The sequence below is a fragment of the Sapajus apella genome, unplaced genomic scaffold (genome assembly GCF_009761245.1).
Source record: "Sapajus apella isolate SASKATOON/1434 unplaced genomic scaffold, GSC_monkey_1.0 scaffold5, whole genome shotgun sequence".
NCBI lineage: Eukaryota > Metazoa > Chordata > Mammalia > Primates > Cebidae > Sapajus > Sapajus apella.
The window spans coordinates 30,474,770-30,491,224 of NW_022436945.1; the positions used below are offsets into that span (position 1 = coordinate 30,474,770).

The 16,455-nt window shown below is 39.2% G+C and overlaps 1 long non-coding RNA gene across 1 annotated transcript in view; it reads right to left on the bottom strand.

Annotated features, from left to right (window-relative positions):
• Window positions 1-368: 368 nt before the first annotated feature.
• LOC116548658 overlaps window positions 369-16,455 on the bottom strand; it is a 47,583-nt gene continuing 31,496 nt past the window's right edge. Inside the window, exons 2-3 of the long non-coding RNA XR_004267495.1 lie at window positions 8,320-8,467; window positions 369-634 (exon numbers count right to left, since the gene is read on the bottom strand). This is a non-coding gene — a long non-coding RNA (uncharacterized LOC116548658). The remainder of the gene's footprint in view (window positions 635-8,319; window positions 8,468-16,455) is intronic.

A 16,455-nucleotide genomic window follows, 5' to 3' on the forward strand; every position in this document is an offset into this window, starting at 1 on the left:
TCAATCTTTCTTTAAAAAGATACTGATGATGTCATTCTCCTCCTTTAAAACCGCTGATGACATCTAGTTTCTTAAAGATAAAATCTTAACGACTAAACTGAAGGACTCACATAACCAACCCTCACTTCATCACTGCTGCTTGTTTGGTTGGTATTAAAAAGAAAAAGAAAATTAAAAATATAACAACGCTTATTCCATTTCAAAAATATATTTGGATTCCCCTACTACCAACCTCTTTGTTCAGCCACCCCGTCCCCAGCTCATACGTCTCCCTCTACCCAACCCCCACTACACCCACACCCCAGCAACTTATGCCCATGAGGCATTCCAGGAAACACGCAGTGGCCTTTTACAACTCTGCCCTTGCACACAAACCTCAGCCTGGACTAACACTTGTATATGTTTTTTATCTGGTAGAATTTTACTGACTCTCTAAGGTCCAGTTCAGGTACCACCTCTTGTATAAAAGCTCCTTCAACTCCTTCAGGGAACGGTAGCTACCAGGTCATCTGTGATGCCATAGATTTGAGCGTAGATGCTGTATTCGGGCTACCTAGGTTCAAATGTTGGCTGCACCACTCTCCCACTGCTAGTTTTGGGCAAACGACTTAACCTCTTGGGGAGGTTTCCTCATCTGAAAACAATGATAATCGTAGTATGACTATCTTACCATTGTTACCAAGTATATGAGATAATGCATATGAAGTTCATAATAATATACTGGCCCACGGGCAAGCACACAATACAGATTATCTTAAAAGTGTTTGACTATGGTTTTATTTTATTTTATTTTATTTTATTTTATTTTATTTTATTTTATTGAGATGGAGTTTCACTCTTGTTGCCCAGGCTAGAGTACAATAGCACTACCTGGGCTCACAGCAACCTCTCCCTCCCGGGTTCAAGCGATTCTCTTGCCTCAGCCTCTCGAGTAGCTGGGATTACAGGCATGTGCCACCACGCCCGGCTAATTTTGTATTTTTAGTAGAGGCGGGGTTTCTCCATGTTGGTCAGGCTGGTCTCAAATTCCGACCTCAGATAATCAGCCTGCCTCGGCCTCCCAAAGTGCTAGGATTACAGGCGTGAGCCACCCCACACCTGTCCCCCACTATAATTAATTATCCATCTTATCCTTTTGTCTCAATATGAATTATTTTTTACATTCTAAATAATATATATATATAGTTTTTATTGCACTTTAGGTTCTGGGGTACATGTGCAGAACATGCAGGACTGTTGCATAAGTACATACGTGGCAATGTGGTTTGCTGCCTCATCCCCAGTCACCTTATCTGACATTTCTCCCCGTTATCCCTCCCCAACCTCCCTACCCCCCGCTGTCCCTCCCCTGTTCCCCCTCAACAGACTCCAGTGTGTGGTGCTCCCCTCCCTGTGTCCATGTGTTCTCATTGTTCAACACATGCCTACGAGTGAGAACATGCAGTGTTTGGTTTTCTGTTCCTGTGTCAGTTTGCTGAGAATGACGCTTCCAGATTTATCCACGTCCCTACAATGGACACAAACTCATCATTTTTTTATGGCTGCATAGTATTCTATGGTGTATATGTGCCATATTTTCCTTATCCAGTCTATCATCGATGGGCATTTGGATTGGTTCCAGGCCTTTGCAATTGTAAACAGTGCCACAATGAACCTACATGTGCATGCATCTTTATAATAGAACAATTTATAATCCTTTGGATGTATACACTGTAATGGGATTGCTGGGTCAAATGGAATTTCTATTTCTAGGTCCTTGAGGAATTGCCACACTGTCTTCCGCAATGGTTGAACTAATTTACACTCCCACCAACAGTGTAAAAGTGTTCCTATTTCTCCACTTCCTCTCCGGCATCTGTTGTCTCCAGATTTTTTAATGATCGCCATTTTAACTGACGTGAGATGGTATCTCAATGTGGTTTTGATTTGCATTTCTCTAATGACCAGTGATGATGAGCATTTTTTCTTATGTTTGTTGGCCTCATAGATGTCTTCTTTTGAAAAGTGTCTGTTTATGTCCTTTGCCCACTTTTGAATGGGTTTGTTTTTTTCTTGTAAATCTGTTTTAGTTCTTTGTAGATTCTGGATATTAGCCCTTTGTCAGATGGGTAGATTGCAAAAATTTTTTCTCATTCTGTTGGTTGCTGTTTCACTCTAATGATTGTTTCTTTTGCTGTATAGAAGCTCTGGAGTTTAATTAGATCCCATTTGTCTATTTTGGCTTTTGTTGCCAATGCTTTTGGTGTTTTAGTCATGAAATCCTGGCCTATGCCTATGTCCTGAATGGTTTTACCTAAGTTTTCTTCTAGGGTTTTTATGGTTTTAGGACTTACGTTTAAGTCTTTAATCCATGTGGAGTTAATTCTAGTGTAAAGTGTCAGGAAGGGGTCCTGTTTCTGCTTTCTGCACATGGCTAGCCAGTTTTCCCAACACCATTTATTAAACAGGGACTCCTTTCCCCACTGCTTGTTTTTGTCAGATTTGTCAAAGATCAGATGGTTGTAGATGTGTCACGTTGCCTCCGAGGCCTCTGTTCTGTTCCATTGGTCTATATCTCTGTTTTGGTACCAGTACCATGCTGTTTTGATTACTGTAGCCTTGTAGTGTAGTTTGAAGTCTAAGGTAGAGTGATGCCTCCAGCTTTGTTCTTTTTGCTTAGAATTATCTTGGCTATGTGGGCTGTTTTTGATTCCACATTAAGTTTAAGGTAGTTTTTTCCAGTTCTGTGAAGAGGGCCATAGGTAGCTTGATGGGGATAGCATTGAATCTATAAATTACTTTGGGCAGTATGGCCATTTTCATGATATTGATTCTTCCTAACCATCAGCATGGAATGTTTTTCTATCTGTTTGTGTCTTCTCTTATTTCGTTGAGCAGTGGTTCATGGTTCTCCTCGAAGAGGTCCTTTACATCCTTTATTAGTTGTATTCCTAGGTATTTTATTCTCTTTGTAGCAATTGTGAATGGAAGTTCGTTCTTGATTTGGCTCTCTTTAAGTCTCTTGTTGGAGTATAGGAATGCATGTGATTTCTGCACATTGATTTTGTATCCTGAGACTTTGCTGAAGTTGCTTATCAGTTTCAGGAGATTTTTGGGTTGAGACGATTAGGTCTTCTAGATATACAATCATGTCATCTGCAAATAGAGACAATTTGACTTCCTCCTTTCCTAATTGAATACACTTTATTTCTTTTCCTTGCCTGATTGTCCTGGCTAGAACTTCCAACACTATATTGAATAGGAGTGGTGAGAGAGGGCATCCTTGTCTAGTGCCAGATTTCAAAGGGAATGCTTCCAGTTTTTGCCCATTATGATATTGGCTGTGGGTTTGTCGTAAATAGTTTTTATTATTTTGACATACGTTCTGTCAATATCTAGTTTATTGAGAGTTTTTAGCATAAAGGGCTGTTGAATTTTGTTGAAGGCCTTCTCTGCATCTATTGAGATGATCATGTGTTTTTTGTTTTTGGTTCTGTTTATATGGTGGATTACATTATAGACTTGAGTATGTTGAGTATGATGCAAGTATCCCAGCCTTGCAACCTGGGATGAAGCCTACTTGATCATGGTGGATAAGCTTTTTGATGTGCTGTTGCAATCAGTGTGCCAGTATTTTATTGAAGATTTTTGCATCTATGTTCATCATGGATATTGACCTGAAGTTTTCTTTTTTTGTTGCGTCTCTGCCGGGTTTTGGTATCAGGTTGATGTTGGTCTCATAAAATGATCTGGGAAGGACTCTCTCTTTTTGGATTGTTTGGAATAGTTTCAGAAGGAGTACTACCAGCTCCTCTTTGTTTCTGTGGTAGAATTTGACTGTGAACCCGTCTGGACCTGGGCTTTTTTTGGTTGGTAGGCTATTAATTGCTGCCTGAACTTCGGCTCTTGTTATTGGTCTCTTCAGGGTTTTGACTTCTTCCTGATTTAGTCTTGGTAGAGTACAAGTGTCCAGGAATTTATCCATTTCTTCCAGGTTTACTGGTTTATGTGCATAGAGTTGTTTGTAGTAATCTCTGATGGTAGTTTGTATTTCTGTGGAATCGGTGGTGATATCTCCTTTATCATTTTTTATTGCATATATTTGATTCTTCTTTCTTTTCTTTTTTATTAATCTGGCTAGCAGTCTGCTATTTTGTTGATCTTTTCAAAGAACCAGCTCCTGGATTTATTGATTTTTGAAGGTTTTTTTGTGTCTCTAACTCCTTCAGTTCTACTCTGATCTTAGTTATTTCTTGTCTTCTGCTAGGTTTTGAGTTTTTTTGATCTTGCTCCTCTAGCTCTTTCAATTTTGATGATAGAGTGTTGATTTTAGATCTTTCCTTGCTTCTAATGTGGGCATTTATTGCTATAAATTTCCCTCTAGACACTACTTTAAATGTATCCCAGAGATTCTGGTACATTGTGTCTTTATTCTCGTTGGTTTTGAAGAACACCTTTAGTTCTGCCTTCATTTCAATGTTTATCCAGTCAACATTCAAGAGCCAGTTGTTCAGTTTCCAGGAAGTTGTGTGGTCCTGAGTTAATTTCTTAATCCTGAGTTCTAATTTGATTGCACTGTGGTGTGAGAGACTGTTATGATTTCCGTTCTTTTGCATTTGCTGAGGAGTGATTTACTTCCAATTATGTGGTCAATTTTAGAGTAGGTGTGATGTGGTGCTACGAAGAACGTATATTCTATGGATTTGGGGTGGAGAGTTCTGTAGATGTCTATTAGGTTTGCTTGGTCCATGTCTGAGTTCAAGTCCAGGATATCTTTTTAAATTTTCTGTCTCATTGATCTGTCTAATATTGACAGTGGAGTGTTAAAATCTCCCACTATTATTGTGCGGGAGTCTAAGTCTCTTTGTAGATTGTTAAGAACTTGCTTTATGTTTCTGGGTGCTCCTATATTGGGTGCATATATATTTAGGATCATTAGCTCTTCTTGTTGCATTGATCCTTTTACCATTATGTAATGCCCTGCTTTGTCTCTTTTGAACTTTGTTGGTTTAAAGCCTATTTTATCAGAGACTAGGATTACAACTCCTGCTTTTTTTTTTTCCTCTCCATTTGCTTGATAAATCTTTCTCCGTCCCTTTATTTTGAGCCTATGTGTGTACTTGCAAGTGAGATGGGTTTCCTGGATACAGCACACTGATGGGTTTTGACTTTTTATCCAATTTGCCAGTCTGTGTCTTTTGATTAGGGCATTTAGCCCATTTACATTTAAGGTTAATATTGTTATGTGTGAATTTGATCCTGCCATTTTGATGCTAGCTGGTTGTTTTGCTTATTAGTTGATGCAATTTCTTCATTGTGTCAATGCTTTTTACCATTTGGTACATTTTTGGAGTGGCTGGTACTGGTTGTTCCATTCCATGTTTAGTGCTTCTTTCAAGAGCTCTTGTAAGGCAGGCCTGGTGGTGATGAAATCTCTCAGCAACTGCTAGTTCATAAAGGATTTTATTTCTCCTTCACTTTGAAGCTTGATTTGGCTGGATATTAAATTCTGGGTTGAAAGTTCATTTCTTTAAGGATGTTATATATTAGCCCCCACTCTCTTCTGGCTTGTAGGGTTTCTGCTGAGAGATCCACTGTGAGTCTGATGGGTTTTCCTTTGTGGATAACCTGACCTTTCTCTCTGGCTTTCCTTAGCATTTTTTCCTTCATTTCAACCCTGGTGAATCTGACAATTATGTGCCTTGGGGTTGCTCTTCTTGAGGAATATCTTTATGGTGTTCTCTGTATTTCCTGGACTTGAATATTGGCCTGCCTTGCTAGGTTGGGGAAGTTCTCCTGGATAATGTCCCAAAGAGTGTTTTCCAGCTTGGATTCATTCTCTCCATCATATTCAGGTACACCTATCAAACATAGATTAGGTCTTTTCATATAATCCCATATTTCTTGGAGGTTTTGTTCATTTCTTTTCACTCTTTTTTCTCTAATCTTGCCTTCTCGTTTTATTTCATTGAGTTGATCTTCAATATCTGATATCCTTTCTTCTGCTTCATCAATTTGGCTCTTGAAATTTGTGTATGCTTTGTGACGTTCTCGTGTTGTTTTTCAGCTCCATCAAGTCATTTATATTCTTCTCTAAGCTGTTTGTTCTCGTTAGCATTTCATCAAACCTTTTTTCAAGGTTCTTAGTTTCTTTGCATTGGGTTAAAACATGTTTTTTTAGCTCAGAGAAGTTTGTTATTACCCACCTTCTGAAGCCTGTTTATGTCAATTCATCAGACTCATTCTCCATTCAGCTTTGTTCTCTTGTTGGTGAGGAGTTGTTATCCATTGGAGGAGGAGGGTCATTCTGGTTTCAAGTGTTTTTATCCTTTTTGCCCTTTCTTCCCATCTTTGTGGATTTATCTACCTGTGGTCTTTGTAGTTAGTGACTTTTGGATGGGGTCTCTGAGTGGATGTCCTTTTTGTTGATGATGAAGTTATTTATGTTTTTTAGTTTTCCTTCTAGCAGTCAGGCCCCTCTGCTATAGGACTGCTGGAGGTCCACTCCAGACCCTGCTTGCCTGAAGCTCACCTGCAGCAGCTGTAGAAGAGTCAGAGTTGCTGCCAGTTTCTTCTTCTGTTATCTTCATCCCAGAAGGATACCCACCAGATGTCAGCCTGAGCTCTCCTTTATGAGGCGTCTCTTTGGATACACAGGGGTTGGGGAGCTGCTTGAGGAGATAGTCTGTCCCTTATAGGAGCTCAAGTGCTGAGCTGTGAGCTCCGTTGTTCCGTTCAGAGCTGCTGGGCAGATAAGTTTAAGTCTGCGGCAGCAGAACTCATAACTGCCTTTTTTCCCAGGTGCTCTGTCCTGTGAAGGTGGGGCTTTATTTATAAGTTCCTGACGTGCTGCTGCCTTTTTTCAGAGCTGCCCTGCCCAGCAAGGAGGTGGCCAAGAGGCATTGCTGAGCTGCCATGGGCCCTGCTCAGCTGCTGTGGGCTCTGCCCAGCTGCTCTGTGAACTTCCTTGTGGTTTTGTTTATAGAGGTATAGTTAGGACTGCCTAGGTAATGGTGGTCTGCCTCAGTAATGGTGGACTGCCTCTGTAATGGTGGACTGCCTCAGTATTAGTGGATTGCCTCGGTAATGACAGACTGCCTTGGTAATGGTGGACTGCCTTAGTAATGGCAGATGCCCCTCCCCTCACAGAGCTGGGCTGCCCTGGGTCCAGCTGCACTTGCTGTGAAACTCTCAATCCAGAGCGTTTCAGATTGCTAGTCTTTGTGGGGGTGGGATCCACTGAGCCAGATCACCTGGTTCTCTGTTTCAGCCCCCTTTTTTCAGTTGAATGGATGGTTCTGTCTCCCAGGCATTCCAGGCACCAGTTGAAACGGTGACCCAGATTTGTGTGAGTTTTTGTGTGGAGACCCACTGCGCCAGCTGAAACATCTGTGCTGGAAACTCATAGCACTTTTCAGCCTGGGAATCTCCTGGTCTGTGGGCAGTAATAACTCATTTGGAAATGCAGTGTTCACTCACCCTCTGCATTGTTCTTGCTGGGAACTGCACTCCAGAGCTGTTCCTATTTGGCCATCTTGGATCCGCCTGCTCCATTTTAAATAATTTTTTAATTTAAATTTTTTATATTTTATATTTAAATTTGATTTTCATATTAAATACAAGTATTTTATGACAGAAGTACTTCATATTGATCAAAGTTTGGGAAATTCAGATAACAGGCCAAAAATATTAAATTCTCTATTGTTTGAGACATCTCTTGCTTACAAGCAAAAGGAACTTATTCTGGTTAACTTATCCAGAAAAAAAAAGAATTTATGGGACTGTTGTTGGACAGCTCACCGCATCAACACAAAGATGGAGAATCAGGTTAAGAAAGGGTCAGGATCTATGGAGGACTGGCAGCAAATAACAGACAAGACTATGGCACAGTGGGTCACCAAGGGCATAACCCCATCGGCCACTTGCTGTGGCCACCATTCCTGAACATTTGTGACTTAACAAAAGTAGGAAGAGCATCTTATCCCCTCTCCCACTCACCCACCCCATAGTCTTTGCCTATATTGGATCACTCACAGGCAAACAAATCATGCACTTACAAGCTTTGGTGCCTTTGCTTATGCCATTACCTTTGCCTGGGATAGTCTTGCTCTGTCACCCAGGCTGGAGTGCAGTGACAGGTTCATGACTCACTATAGCCTCAACCTTCTGGGCTCAGCCTCCCTGGTAGCTGGGACTACAAGTGCGCGCCACCACTTTTTTATTTTTCGTTGAGATGAGGTCTCACTATTTTGCCTAGGCTACTCTTGAACTCCTGAGCTCAAGCAATCCTCCTACCTCAGGTTCCCAAAGTCCTGGGATTAGAAGCATGAGCCACCATACCTGGCCTGCTCACTTCTTGATTCCAGAGCTTGCCATATGCTTTTGCAGCACTTAGCACGTAGTACAGTTAGATGTTTTATCATTCTTTGTTGCTATGCTGTAAATTCCTATTTTCAGCCATATCACATAGAAGACACTTGATAAATATCTGTTTAATGAATGAAAGGAAGAAAAAAATAAATTAGATTTTAAGGCACTGTACTAAGCACTTTACAAACATTAACTTGCTGGGCACAGTGGCGCACGCCTATAATGCCATCATTTTGGGAGGCCGAGGCCAGTGGATCACTTGAGCTCACAGAGTTTGAGACTAGCCTGGGCAACATGGCAAAACCCCTTCTCTACTAAAAATACAAAAACTAACCAGGCATGGTGGTGCACACCTGTAATCCCAGCTACTCGGGAGGCTGAGGCAAGAGAATTGATTGAATTCAGGAGCCAGAGGCTGTAGTGAGCCAAGATCATGCCACTTTATGGACGACTGAGTTAGACTGTGTCTCAAAAAACAAACAAACAAACAAAACCACCCAAACAGTGCAATTTAGTCTCAATTTATAATTCAGTTTTTCCTCAGATAGGCTGGATTACTATTTTATAATAAAGGAAACTGAGACCAGAGGAGTGAAGTTACTTTCTAAAGGTCAAACAGCTATTAAGGGACAGAGGCAGAATTTGAAGAAGGCAGTCTCTCTCTAGAGCATAGGCTTTTACCTAAAGAGATGTTATGACTCTATGAAAGGAAGTACAGGGTCCTTTTTCTAGGAAACTCTACAACATCTTTGTTTGTTTGTTATTTAAAGACCTGACAGTCTCCTGGTAAGCATAGAAAGCTAATTAAATGTTTCTGTACATTTTCAATATTGAAAAACATACTTAGTAAATTTCATAAACACTTATTCCATCATTCTTGAACAATGGTAATAGAAGGCTCTATACACAAATTCATAGAAACTCAATTAAATGAGCACAAAAGCACACAATAAAATTCATCACACTCTTTGTCCCTGCCCTTCGCCCAGGTTACCAGGAGTTGTTAGTTAGACACTGGCATTTTATCAAACTGGTTCTGGCTACAAAGAATTTATGTTGTTCTGCTCAGGGCACTCTCCTTCTCTGGTTATATGATATCTCTCACCCCTTCTAGAATCTCTCTTTTGCTTATCATCAGACAGCAGAAACTTGACTCCAGCGTACCAGTGTGCATGGTGCCTCACAATTAATTGTCTGCACGATAAGGGCAAGAATTTAAATCTTGTGAACAGAGGAAAACCATCACCTTCATGTTCAAAGGGTACATAAATTACACCATCCAACCTGAAAAAATGCTCCATTTAAAATTCATATAAACATAATTAAATAGAAATGGGGAATCTGAAATGAAGAACACTGAGAGAGAAGACATTTAAAAAGAACTAGAAATCATTTACAAGAGAAAAATGCTCTGCTCATCCCAGAGATGGATAAGATATATATCGCTAATTTGCAAAGGCATTGATAGTCTCCTTGATAAAGCAAGGGATTTATAGTCTCCTTTTTCTATTTATTCCTGCCAAGTATCTTCACTTTTAATTGCCTCATTACAAGGTCTGCAAAATAAGAAAAGAAAGGAAGCTGGAGGAAAAAGATCTAAAGATTTCTTTTAAGAGATTATTATAACAAGCAAACATTTGTCATTAGGTTAAATGAAAGAAGGCTAGTTCCTTGCAAATATCTGAGATCATAAAAACTGAACTGGGGGGGGGAAGGAAGTTTGTATAGGAAGAGGTATGATCAAAAGTAATAGTATAGAAGTAATAGCTAACATGGAGGTTAGATGCTAGAAAAAAAAAGATTATTGATAAGGTCAATTAGATAAAAGGAAAAACTTCAAAAGGAAAAACAAGTGCTCCATCCCATGAGACTTTTAGAATTAACCTGGACAAAGAACTAGAATATATTTTGTAGAAAGCAATCCTTTCTGACAAGCTGGTAGATTAGTTCTAATTGATTTTTCCACCTCTAATTTCTTTGACTCTCTGAAATACTACTCGTAGAAGACAAATGAGTTTTCCTTGAGGTTGAATTTTCTGTCTTTATTTTAATCAAATGAGATATGATTTCTCATGAAAATAGTTTCCAAGCCAATGGCTTTGCAAGTAATAATTCTAACTCTTATTTAGATGATAAAAGTTTAAAAATCAAAGTTAGAGCATTAGTAAACATGACAAATCATATATATTTTCTTTAATGATGCGCTGGCAAAATTCTTGGAAAAAAGTTTCCAAGAAGTGAAGGAATAGGGTACAGGAAAAGTGGAGCAGGCTAATATTCCACCAGTTTTTGCCTTTTTGTTCTAGCTTCATATCCTCTCTAAAAAGTTATCACTAAGAGAAAAATATTTAGTTCTGTTGAAATTGTGTTAAAGTTTGTATCAGATAACAGTTTTGAGAACATGAGGTACAATATCATATGCACGTTATTTATGTTATTTATTGTCAAAAAAAGAGCAAAGTTAAAAATGTACTAGAAAAACTTTTGCCTGGAGTCTTTGAATTGTCTTATAGAACACTTAGGGAAAGGGGAAAAGAAGAGGAAATACTAGGTGAGGCAGGGGATAGATTTCTTTCTCCTCATTCATATATATATATATATATATAATAAAATATTAAAATATGTATATATTTCAAAACAGTTCCTACAAATTTTAATGTGTTATCTTTTTCCATGACTCAAAATATGACTAGAAAAAATATTCTAAAATTTAAAAACTTTTTTTGCTTCAGATCATAAAAATGTTTTTTCCTATTAAAGTCTGACAGGTTTCAACCTCTGTGTATTTTACTTTGTTTTGTTCTTACATTTATACTTCAATTTGTTTTCTAATACACTGTGAAACAGGGATATAACTTTGCGAGCAGAAAGCCACCTGTTCTAATGCAACGTATCAAACAAGCTTTCCATTGCCCACTTATTTATAATGTCACCTTTGTTATATAACCAGTTCTCACTGATCTGTTCCTATGCTCTCTATTCCCTTTCATGGATTACTTTTTCTATTAGGCGGCTAATACTGCAATTTTTATTTCTGTATCTTTGTAATATATCTTGATATCTGGTAGTGTGGGTCTCCCTTCTCTGTTCTGCTTTATCAAGACTGGCTTAGCTCTTCTTTCATAATATCCCTTCCACATAAGATTTATAATTACTATCTCAATTTTGATGAAAAATCTTTAGAATTTTATTGGTATAATTATTATTATTTGAGACAGAGTCTCACTCTGTCGCACAGACTGGAGTGCAGTGGCACAATCTTGGCTCACTGCAACCTCCACCTCCAGGTTCAAGGGATTCTCGTGTCTCAGCCTTCTAAGTAACTGGAATTACAGGTGCATGCCACCATGCCTGGCTAATTTTTGCATTTTTAGTAGAGAGAGGGTTTCACCATGTGGGCTAGGCTAGTTGCAAACTCCTGACCTCAGTGGTCTGTCTGCTTCAGCCTCCCAAAGTGCTAGGATTACAGGTGTGGCCAGTATTAAACTTAATATAGATTAATTTGAGGAGAACTGACATTTTTACTCTATTGATTTATCCCTATAGATAGATAGATGTATTATATTTCTATTTATTCACCTTCTTTAGTTTCACAAATATTCTCTGCATCTACTAAACTATAAGCTCGTGAAAATCTATGTAACTTTTCAAGTTTGAGAATGGTATTGGTAAAATGGCTTAACCTTTTATGTTGTCCTAAGTCTGCTGCTACTTCTTCAGCTGACATGAATCTCCTGAACAAAAGATTTTTGCTCTCACTTTATTTTTATTGAATTTGACTACAGAAAAATCCAGTGAGTTGATAGAGTCAGTCAAGTAGAATGCTTTTTATCAAAGTGGCTGGTGTTATATAAATCCAATGTGGTTTGGAATATTAGTCTCAATCCAAAAGAGGTTAAGCTCACAGTGCCTCATAAATCTGTCCAGGTTTGCAAGTGAAGTTATAAAGAAAAAATAAACAAATAATTATTTTAACCAGTGTATTCAGACTACTTCACTTTAATAATTTCATTAAAAAGAGAAAAAAACTACCAAAAATATAATACAAAGTGAAATTGAGTACTAAAAAGTATTTAAATAATCCAAAAGAATATAGGAAAGAAAGAAGAGAAGAACAAAAACATCGGAAACAAATAGAAAATAACAAATTAGGGGCTGGGCATGGTGACTCATACCTGTAATCCCAGCACTGTGGGAGGCAAAAGTGGAACGATCACAAGGTCAGGAGTTCAAGACCATCCTGGCCAACATGGTGAAACCCTGTCTCTACTAAAAATAAAAAAAAGTAGCCTGGCATAGTGGCACACACCTGTAGTCCCAGATACTCAGGAGGCTGAAGCAGGAGAATCGCTTGAACCCGGATGGCAATATGGCTGGTATTCTTATAAGAAGACAACTATGTGAAGACACAGGGAAAATGTCCCCGTGAAGATGGAGGCAAAGATTAGAGTGATGCATCTGTAAGGCAAGGGACAACAAAGATTGCTGTTTGTCAAAAGGAGCTAAGAGAGAGGCACAGAATAGGCATGACCTCAGAGCCCTCAGTAGGAACCAACCTGCTGACATTTTTATTTTAAACTTCTAGCATCCAGAACTGTGAGGGAATAGACTTTTGTTTGTTTTGTGTTTTTTGTTACGGCAGCCCTAGGAAACTAATACACCTATTCATTCCAAATAAATACCTTTATAAATAGTTAAAAATTATACAGAATTTTTTTTTTTTTTTGAGACAGAGTTTCACTCTTATTGCCCAGGCTGGAGTACAATGGCGTGATCCTGGCTCACTGCAACCTCTGCCTCCTGGGTTCAAGTGATTCTTCTGTCTCAGCTTCCCGAATGGCTGGGATTACAGGCATGCACCACAATGCCCAGCTAATTTCTGGATTTTTAGTAGAGATGTGGTTTTACCATGTTGGCCACGATGGTCTCAAACTCCTGAGCTCAGGTGATCCACCACCTCCACCTCCCAAAGTGCTCGGATTACAGACATGAGCCAGCTCGCCTGGCTGGGAAAATTTTTATCAACCTAAACTACTACCTCTAAACTGTAGAGATGGTCAGAGGTGTCAAAGACAAAATAAACTGAAGTCTAAAAATTCTTGCAAAATGTTATTTTCCTTTTCTGTGGTGACATATTGACAGCACCTTAAAAAACTCCCTAGGTCCAAAGAGTGACTTTACCTCCATCTTATTTCAGTATTGATTTTGTAAAATTATGTAGAACAAACAGCAAATCTGATCAATGGATCCTCCAAATGTGATTTGCAATAACAAGAGGTATAATAAATGTCTCAAATTTTGGAGTACAAGCTCCCATAGATATTGGCCTCAGACAATCTTCTATATTTCAAATTAATGCTGTTGCCAGGAGCTTAGTGGGAGAGGGAGTAGGGAGTTATTGTTTTATGGATACAGAATTTCAGTTTTGCAAGGTAAAAAAGGGTCCTGGAGATGGATAGTGTTGATAGTTGCACAATAGGAATGTGCTTAATGCTGCTGAATTGTACACTTAAAAATGATTAAGATAGTCAATTTTGTTGTGTGTATTTTACCACAATGTTAAAAAACAAAAAAAGGAAAAAGTAAGCCAAGCTGGAAAAAAATGTATATATAATCAATGCTCCATTACTGCATTTGGGAACATAGGTATATAATTCATATAATAATCTATGTTTACAAAGTAATTCTGATTTTGTTTTATTGAGGTTGGAGATGACCCACCATATTAGGGCACTTCAAGGCATAGGGCTCGAGCAGGCCAAAGCAGAACAGAAAATACGCTGGTACACACAGCTCAAGAGCCCAGGAGTACTCCCTAATCCAATATGGCTGGTATTCTTATAAGAAGTATATAAGAGGCTGGCAATGACTAGGAATAAGGGGTCAAGATGATATCAACAGAACTGGCTCTTTCTCCAGCTCTATGTCTTGCCTCTCTGTTCCATCTGGGCTGAATCACCCTTTTGCAGGGCCCCTTCCCACAGTGACTCCAAGTCCTCAGAGTGGCTACATTCCTGCTTGAGACAAAAGATCTGCCTTACTTGATTCTTCTTGACTAAACAGATCCTAAGGACTGGGAGTCAGTCTCCCTTTCTCAAACTGAGTTCTTTATACCCTGGGAACATACAACACATTCTAGGAGTTACTGGAAATTACAGGATAAACCTACATCCTCATGGAGTGACAAATGCATTAGGAAATTTGGAGAAAATATTTGATATTAGAACACATATATAGGCCAGGCGCAGTGGCTCATGCCTGTAATCCCAGCACTTTGGGAGGCCAAGGTGGGTGGATCACCTAAGGTCAGGAGTACAAGACCACCTGGGCCAACATGGTGAAACCCCATCTCTACTAAAAATACAAAAATTAGCTGGGCATGGTGGCGGGCACTTGTAATCCCAGCTACTCAAGAGATTGAGGCAGGAGAATAACTTCAACTAGGGAGGCTGATGTTGCAATAAGCCAAGATCACGCAGCGCCACTCAACTCCAGTCTGGGTAATAGAGCAAGACTCCATCTCAAAAAAAAAAAAAAACCACACACACACACCACACACACACACACACACACACACACACACACACACACATTTGTTGTGAAATCGACTAAAAAATGGGCAAATTTTTTTTAGATGAAACACAAGATGTCAAAAGGCCCGGAGGCAGGCAACTGGGGACCTCCAGACCTCAAGGTTCTTCTGCTGTAAGGGGTAGGTTAGAGGGAAAGCATGATGGGAAAGCTGGATGAGCAGAGTTGGTGATGGCTGCTTTGAACCAGAGAGGAAGACAGGCTCCATCCCACAGACCAAGCAAGAAAAAGAGAAAATCTGGAGCAAGCCAGGACCTCCATGGTTCCATGAAACGAACCTATAATAGGCTTTTAGTACTTTCCCGTCTAGTAACTAACATGCTTGAGGGCTCCCTATTCTCTAAAAGCTGTACATGTATGAATTCACTTAATCCCAGAGGCACTCTGTGAGGTGGATACTGTGAGTAGCCATATTTTCTGTATAGGAAACATGAAATTCAGAGAGGTACAATAACTTTCCCAAGGCAACTGGAAAAATATGTGAGTATCCTCATCTCTTTCCACATTTTGTGTCTTCACTTTGCGCTAAAAGAATGTAGGACATACAAAAATAGAGAGATCCAGGAACTTGGTATCTCTAAAATAAAAGTCAAAAACAGCTAAAATCAATGCCTGAATTAGAACATTTCATTTCCTACCTCTTATCCTAATATTCATTTTTATACTTTTGTTCTCTTGATTTCATGTTTTTCAACTGGATGTTTTAAATAGAAAACTTTGGGCTAGGCACGGTGGCTTACGCCTGTAATCCCAGCACTTTGGAAGGACGAGGCGGATGGATCACGAGGTCAAAAGATCGAGACTATCCTGGCCAACATGGTGAAACCCTGTCTCTACTAAAAATACAAAAATTAGCTGGGTGTGGTGGCACGCACCTGTAGTCCCAGCTACTCGAGAGGCTGAGGCAGGAGAATTGCTTGAACCCGGGAGGTGGAGGTTACAGTGAGCCAAGATCTCGCCACTGCATTCCAGCTTGGCGCCTGGCGACAGAGCGAGACTCTGCCTCAAAAAATAAATAAATAAATAACAATAAATAAATAAATAGAAAACTCTGATTTCTTTCTTTACTACATCTACCTATCTGTTTATCTATCTATCTATCTATCTATCTATCTATCATCTATCTCAAAAGGCACATCCTTTCTGAGGCAGGCTATTGAAGGTCTCCAGAGCTCAAGGTTCTTCTGCTGTAAGGGGTAATTTAGTGGGAGAGTTTGATGGAAGAGCTTGATGAGCAGAGTCAGTGGTGACTACTTTGAATGTGTATAGTTCTCTCTTATAACCTACATAAATGTTGCTCTGTGTATAACCTCTTTGGCCTGGTATGCTACATAAAAATAAAGAAACAAATGAACAAATAAATAAAAGATAAGTTTGACAACATCAGAGATCTGAACAAGCAAGTTTCCCTGGTAGAGATGTCATAAAGAATCTATTTATAAAGGTTTTTTAATGTCTTTATTAATTTTCTAGGTTCCATGCATACAGTTCATTTTCGTCTAAAAAAATTTCAGT